General features: G+C 38.5%; 1 pseudogene; it reads right to left on the reverse strand.

Moving 5' to 3' along the window:
- Nucleotides 1–6180, reverse strand: LOC116188726 (annotated as a pseudogene).
- Nucleotides 6181–8362: the final 2182 nt, after the last annotated feature.

Raw genomic sequence — 8362 nt, forward strand, 5'->3', positions numbered from 1 at the left:
CTACGCCAGTTTTCTGCTGCGGACATCGAGTAGCTTCACACCATCAATCACGGGTCCACAGAGGGAGCCCGAGCAGTCACTCGGCGTCGTGTAGAGCGAGCTGAGGAACATGACCCTTGTGCGGGTGGAGATAGCTCTGTATGGACAAAGCCGCCCCTTCCCTTAGAAGTGTAGGATACCTTAGTGGACTCCTTCCTAGCGTAGGCCTCCACTGCCAGTGGTCCCACGCACGAGTTCTTTGCATCCCCAACTGCGAAAGAGAGGACGTAGACTCTCCCGGGCTTGGTGCGGACCACCTGCGCAAGGGCGCTCTCTTTTCCAGCTATGAGCTCCGCCGCTCGTTTGCCAATTGGGACAAGGAAGTGTTCAGAGTCTACATACTTCACGGCCCTGAGGGACTCGACAATCCACCCAGGTAAGGGGCTGTGGTCATCCTCAATGTGGGGCAGGACTAGGACCCCCACGACGTCTTCGAGATAATATATGGGCCTTCCTCGAAATCTCCATTCTTCAACAAGTTGGCTGTTAATTAAACATTAATCGTCAGGTACAAATATATGCGCAAGAATGCTGACCGAATGAGAAAAAAGGGGCTGCTTCTATTAGATCGCATGAAAGATATAGATTGTGCACCTCCAGTTCCCTTGGGAAGATGCAGAACCTTCAAGGCAACTGATTCGATAAGAGGCCCACAAGCAGGATCCACCGCCATGCCTGGGTTGTCGATTGAGATCTCCACCTCCTCAGCTTCTGCCTGGAACCCCCAAGCATATGAATCCCACCCACTGCTGCTGTACAGTGTCTGCATAGGAATGATTCCATCATCGTCTTCCTCTGAGTTGGGCGATATCGACACATTCAGCTTTTCCTCTTGCGCGCAAGTACGGGCAGCACTGAATGTGATTGAGTAGAACCTCCCCTTACTGACCTTCACCTTCTGCTTTATCAGGGCCTTGTTGCCTAGCCTAACTGCAAAGTCCCCCTCCAGCACGACTAATAGCACGTCACCCTGTGCCTGGCCTGATTTAAGGTACTCCACATAGCCCAAGATTCCGGAATGGCGGTTTTGCTTGTCACAACTGTGCCTTTGAGCTGCAATGGCTTCGGGCCATTCTCGAAGTTACCATTTGGTAGTAGACCTGAGATTTGACTGGACTTATTAGTCTTAACAGGCATATAAGTGACAGTATCTCTCTTCAGGCAAGTACCACTGCAATACAATCACTTTCTGTAGTTGCATCTTATCGAGCTACTCGTTAGTAGCTAATCGGTGAACACAATCTATCAGTTTGAAGGGACAAATGCTTGCGGCAACTTGAATTAGATCGGCAAGCCCATTTAGTTATGGCTGCTCTCATGGGATGGGAAAAGACATAAATGGGCAAGGGTGAAGAATCTGAGACATGAATTGTCTTCATAAACCGATACAATAATAAAAGTCTTAACATAAACCGATACGAAAATAATAGTCTTAAGACAAAGGCCATGTTAGATCAGCAGCGATTCAACACAAGTGACAGGCCGAGTTATGCCGGGACACGGTTAGTTGATTTTGTCAGACCAGATCCATTTCATTCGTATTGATTATTCTGGGTGACATTAAATTTTTATTGAAATTAGAGTGACCAAAAGGCAGCATGGTTTTTCCTCCTGTTACAGTCATGGAGAGAATTTGCCCCGATGGTTCCGTTTGAGCAATATGGATTACCCTGATATGTAATTTTGGAGGCCTAAGGCCTAAATATAATAAAAGATAAATCTTAAATAACTAATAAAGGGGCACGCGTAATACCATTAGGTATCGAACTTGTGACGTCTAGGTTAACGAGCGAGGCGTTCGCCACTGTGTTTTATTCTCTTTTGATCAAATCAGTGGATTTTTTTTCCTTTTCCTAAACTAGACTCGTATTACCTTAGGTTCTAGGAAAATTAAATAAATAAATAATGAAGTTGATACAAGAAGCGCAGGGAAGATCACGTGCATAATACGGTAACAACCCAAGTTTTAGAGAAGAGAATATAGCTTACCATCACGAACAGATGAGGCCGTACTGTAGCAGATCGTGAAGCTTAGTTGGACCAACAACAATGTCGCCTTCTCCATTTCTGTTGCTTCCTAACTGATCTCTATCTGTGCTTGTGTGTATAAGAGACAGAGAGGGAGAGAGAAATGGAGAAGAAGGGAAGAATGCCGTATAGAAGAAGAAGAAGAAGAAGCTGGTTAGGATGCGAGATGAGCTGTGGGCTTTATGTGTATATATATATATATATATATATAAAATGAAAAGGTCGAAAGAAATTTTCAATGAATATGCAAAAGCTCGGTTTTCAACTATCCACAGGCTCAAGGAGAAATTGCACTAGCTAATTTTTTCTCTTTCTCATCGATATTCTCAACCTATTAACTGAGACTGATCTGGTCCATAGCCATGAATTGTTAGACCAACTATATTTCTTACTTGCAACAAAAATCACTGCAAGTTCTCTTTTACTTGCCACATAAGTAGTGCATAAAGTTCTGTTTAGGCTAGATATTATATTCGCTGTCTTATTCCGGCCATAATATTCCTGATTCTATATATACTACATGTCAAATTCAGTTTCTACGTAAAAAGTCTGTTTAATTATTGATTAATTCATGTTAAGTGTATTTTCTTAGAAACCGTAAGGTCTTAGGAGAAACAGGGTCGCTTAATAATGATTAGGGATATGGATAGGGATTGATGAACCGAGGTAGCAGTCCTCGTAAAATCTTGACGTTCAATGTAAATTTACATATCATTCTTCAATTCTTGATGAATATTCATATATTCACCCATAACTCCGCAATTTACGCTCTTATTTGCCCCTGTAAGGACTTCTTCATTGATCCAAATTCCTCCGTCTGTCCCTGACTGGGGAACTAATAAGGAACTGATCGTTGGTAGGCACTATGGAGATCGAAGTTTAATTAGAAATGGTAGATCTTGGGTTCGATTTTCTTAAACTCGCTAAGGACTATCACGCAATATATTCCTACTCAAGAAGACTTGACATTACACAAAAGTGCTGAAACTTTCTTGAAAATAGAGCTTATGAGAGGCTTAAATACATTGATAATCGTCTACGATCTGGAATTAAGAGATTCTATTCAGCTTTTACAAGTGGAACTTCTCACACCCCTTTACTTTCTACTGCCTTATCCCACTGAGGCTTACGCATCTCTGGTGTAACCCGAAAAATTAGGACTTGATCATTACTTCTGGGGAAGAAATTTCTGTCGAGGCAAAGCACCCTAAGTGCCATACTCTACGCAGATTTCCGCATTCCTTACATTGAAAAAGAACTTTCAAGTTAATGCTGCGAGTCAGTGAAGCATGTATAGTTTGCATTAATCAAGATGATAATAAAAATAAAATGGATCATTATTAACATTTTGTCCCCCAAACATTTCTCATGTTTTCTGGGGCCGATCGACCTTTTTCTGATATAAGTGGGGCAGGTCGATCTTATGACCACATAGAGAAGACCACAACCTCGTGCACTTCTCAGCCGCCCCCATTTTTTAAATCAAACCTTGTAAATCGCTTCTTCACTCAAAGAGGTAATTAGGATATATGTAAATGGATAGGAAAAGCATTGGGGTGATCCATCATTCATCTCCCTAAGATTTGCTGCTTAAAAATCACAATTACTTTGCTTAATCCAAATCCGAGGTCTATTATCCATCAGCTTGCGTTTTCTTTCGAGTTGCTCGACATATGAAAATGCTGATTGTGATCCAATAGTTGACTCAATTTTGAGGTTCTAGGTACCAAGTATGATGTTCCTAACATCGTTTTTGAAGATAGAAGGTGGATGGGTTCATCATATTTTGACTTATATTTTGAGATCCAAAACCTTGTTTATCAGGTTGGTTTATCATATTTTGCGGTTCTAGGTACCAAGTATGATGTTCTCTGGATTGAAGGAGGTGCGCCCATGTTGAGGCTGTTGGTGACCCCCGAGGACACCATCCGACGAGCCACCTGCTCTCAGATCTCCTTCAGAAACTATCTTTTTTCGCTGAATTCCTTCAGAAACTATCAGCACTAGTGGCTTCGTCGCCGACCATCATCGACCAGTCAAGGTCGCCAATGACCCTGATATGGGTGACGATGGCTGGCTATGGAGCCCCGTGCTTGATCTCCCTCAACTCTTTCGCCCCTCTCTCATCTGTTGATGAATGAATATATTTGCAAATTACTAAAACTGTAAGGGTACCGATGCAAATTTTGAAAACTTGCTGCTTGGCTGAACCGTTTATCCAAAAAATCAAGTGAGTCCTCCTTTATTTAATGATTAGTCTATTTCTAGTCTATTAAGGCAAGTATTTTTTTTTTTGTGTTTAACAAGCTGGATCGAATTGAATATTGAAAATTTAATTTCAGTAGCTGATGTGTTATCAAACACATACTTAACTGGATCTAAGAACAGAATTTGGTTGGGTTTAACCAGTATTTGCTAACTGTCCTGGCCCTTTCGACAGGTCAGGCTCTTTCAACAAATCAAACTAAAAGTATTATTATAGCTTCATGAAGTATTTATTAGGGTAATTCTCCATTGGTACGTAAAACCTTTTTCCAATGTAAAACTCTAGTAAAATAATGTTTTTCTTAACACTTTGATACAAAAAGTTCCAATTTGGTATAAAATGTTCCATTGATGCCCTTCGGTATTTTCTGCCGTTGCAAGTTCACTTGCCACATGCTATCTGACTTGACACAAATATTACAGTAAAAATTCATCTTTCATTTTTTCGGTGAATTCATCTTTAATCTATATATTTATATATATATATATTAAAACAAAGTTCAAGGAAATAAAATGTACATTAGACTGTATACATTAATTATTTTTTACAATTGTTTCATAAGAGGCAACGAAACATGTAGTACCATTAACGAATTCCAGAATATGCTTTTATTTTCCAAAGCACGTCGAATGGAAACTGAGAAACCATAATCGAATAAAAGTACAAAGATAATCTATTCTCTTAATAGTTAATATTATTCTTTCTTACACCATCAAAACTTTTATATTTATATATATATATATATATTATGATAACCAGAATCGAAACTAATATATTCAATATTCTTTCTTAGTATTATATTATATTCTTCATTGGATGTTTTAGTGGGGACAATCGTTGTTCAATATTAGATCAGAGAAAGTTGCCCTTTGCATTGCCGTTTGTATGAATATATATATATATACCGCTCCATGAGTCAAACAAACGTAGAAGAACAATTTGGAGAATAAACAAAGGTAACAATTTGAATCTGATTGTTTACACGAAAGACTAAAATCATGTTCGCGTGTGATGAATTGTTATTTTTCTTGGTTGAGTTTTGATTCGTAAAATGAATTTTTTAATGTAAATTTCAAACTAATTGCTTCGATATTTTGATTGTTTTAATAATATTCTCCAAATTTTTCCTTTCCTGATTAAACTTTAATTTGTTGAATGAATTTTATTCGAGATTAATTGTTTCGATATAGATTGTTTTGACATGATCTTTATTCCAGTTCCATTATGAATGTCCCTTCAATAACGGTAAGAATTTTCTTATTTATATACCTTGAAAATTTCTTTTTTATTCTTATTTCATAATTTAATGAAAATCTTTTCTCCATAAACTTCAAGTTCAATAGTGTTATTTATTTATTGTTTGGTTGAATTTTGATTCGTAGAATAAAGTTTTAAAACTATTTTCTATTTCAAATTAATTTTTTCGATATTGATTGTCCTAGTATAATCTTTATTCCAATTTTACTATGGTTATTGCTTTAGTAATTGAAAATCCTTAAATCATATATATATATATATATATATACATATACATATACATATACTATGGTCAAGTTTACATTAATTAACAATACGAATAAGTTTTAATATTTTAAGATTTCTATTGCCCCCTCCGATGAACCCAACCCTCAATTGAGCTTGCCGTCACCTTGGTCAGGGGTTGGGTCGCAGCCAGGGTGCCCCCGACCAAGCTCAGTAGCGGTGTCTGAGCCTATTGGCGAGCTTGATTGAGGGTCGGGTCGTTGGCAGGGGCGCCCCAACCCCATTTCAGTTGAGATATTAAAAAAAAAAAAGAAAAAATAAACAGAGGGGAGAAGGAGGAAAGGGATGACTCCAATGAGCTCCATCAACAATGAGCTTTCGATGACCGATAAGCGGTAGGACACAACAACGACCTCCCCAGTCCAAGAGAAGGAGAGAGAGGGAAAGCGAGAGGAGAGGGGAAAATGTTTTTCTTAAAGGATGATTATTAATTGTTAAAACTTGTACAACGTCGAATGGCATTTAACACGTCAACTGTCATGTCAAAAATGCTGACGACGTTATTGAAAAGTCGACGGAAGGTAGTTGATTGCAACAAATTAGATAGTTTTGTACTAAATTATTACAAAAACGTGTTTATACCAAAATGTTACATCACAAAAAGATTTTGTGTCACTGAAATAGTTTATCGTATTTATTCACTTATATCAAGAGAAAATGGACAAAGGAAAAAAGAGGGGATCTTTTAAATGCCCAGAGTTCATTTGCAAGAGAATTGCTGATTTACTGAACCTTGTGTAGAGAATTGAGGCGACGGTGCTGGAGTGATCAGATTCGCTGGCCATGATGAACAGCAGAGAGGCCGAAGGTTTTAGGGTTTGTGGGGAAGAGTTTATAACCTAGACTCTAATATCATGTAAAGAATTGAGGCTATGACCCAATTGGGTCATGATATCATATATATATATATATATATATATAGATACAAATAAGTACGATGAAAGTGCCCGATACAATGTCAACTATACAAGGTAAGTGTGTCCTAAAACTCCCGAAAAAGAAAATACTAATACCTTCTCTCAAGTAAGCATGCTCGTGCGGTGCTATGGGTCAAAATTTGTCATAAGTAAATTTAAGCAATAGTCTAATATGAAAATAATTGTTGCTTATCCTCTCATCATGTATATTGTTGGTGATGGAGACAAAATCAGCTTTTGGTACGATAATTGGTTACCACTTTCTCCTTTGGCGTAGAGATTCTGCCCCACTTCATATACTTATCTCTGCCGTCTCTTTACCGTCCAAGGTTGCCGATGTTATTTCTGGTAATTCTTGGGAGTGGAGCGTCAAAAGGCTGATTGGGATGTCTGCAATTTGCCAAGCTGCAGAAAGGATTATCCCTGCATAGTGCTGTTGTGGACAAAATTTGATGGTTTCTTGATAAGCAAGGGTTGTCCGATAATAGCTAGAACTTGGAATCACCTGTGAGCTTACAGCAGAAAAACGTTGATTGGTATGGTGCAAGTTTAATCCTTGTATTCCGAAGCATAGCTTTATAGTTTGTATCGCGGGTCGTCATTCTGAACAAATTAGCAACTAGACCGAACGGTCGGTTGGGGAACTGGCTCTGGAGAAATTTCTTGTTTTCTTTGTAATGACTAAGAAGAATCTAGGAATTATCTCTCTTCTGCAAATGCTCTTTTTCTCAGTTAATATGGAAGCAGATTCTTAGTTTCTTGGAATCCACAAGGAAGTTGGTGAGTGGCATTGCTGAGTTGCAGCGGGTCGTTGCTTCTCTTGACGAGATAGTTGCCAAACTTGCCTGGAACGCGGTCAATTCGCCACGCGGGGAAAGCCCAGAATGAGAAACTCCATGGAGTCCTCACACCTTGCCCGGATCGTACCCTTTTGAGGATAAGAAGTGACGTGAAGTTGCGCTAAATAGGCATCCCTAATATCGACAGGAGGATCCGAACTGACACTCAAAGAAAGATGCTCTGCAATTGAGACACATCCTATAATTTCTTTATAGGGTTCAATTAGTGCTAAATTGTTTTCTTTGTCGAGGTTTCGGTGATAATTTTTTGTGGTGCACTTTGTTAACATTTGCTGTAATTGTCAACAAATCTCTTTGACTTGAGTCCGTCGTCAATGGAAGTGCTTTATCTTGTCTAGCATATATATATATATATGTATGTATATATGTATATATAAAGTGTTTAAGATTCCGTTCCACTGGGTTTAACTTAAATTACATACTTCATCATGATTAAAAAATTTCTTCATTTTACTTTTGGTCTGCCTCCTCAGTCCAGGTTCATGATTCCTTCTTCATCTGTCATTTACGCATATAATCCATATACGACCCAGAATCAAATAAATTCTGGTAAGTTCAAAAATGTTAACTCAATTTCCGGCATTATTATATAAACTAATATGTATTTAAGCTTGTTGTAAAATGTTTAACGTAATATTTTTAAACCATCGGAGGAGGACCGAATATAAACACTCGTACTGCCTATGTGTAGAGGACTCCGCGATCGACTA

The sequence above is a fragment of the Punica granatum genome, chromosome 8 (assembly GCF_007655135.1).
Source record: "Punica granatum isolate Tunisia-2019 chromosome 8, ASM765513v2, whole genome shotgun sequence".
NCBI classification, from domain to species: Eukaryota; Viridiplantae; Streptophyta; class Magnoliopsida; order Myrtales; family Lythraceae; genus Punica; species Punica granatum.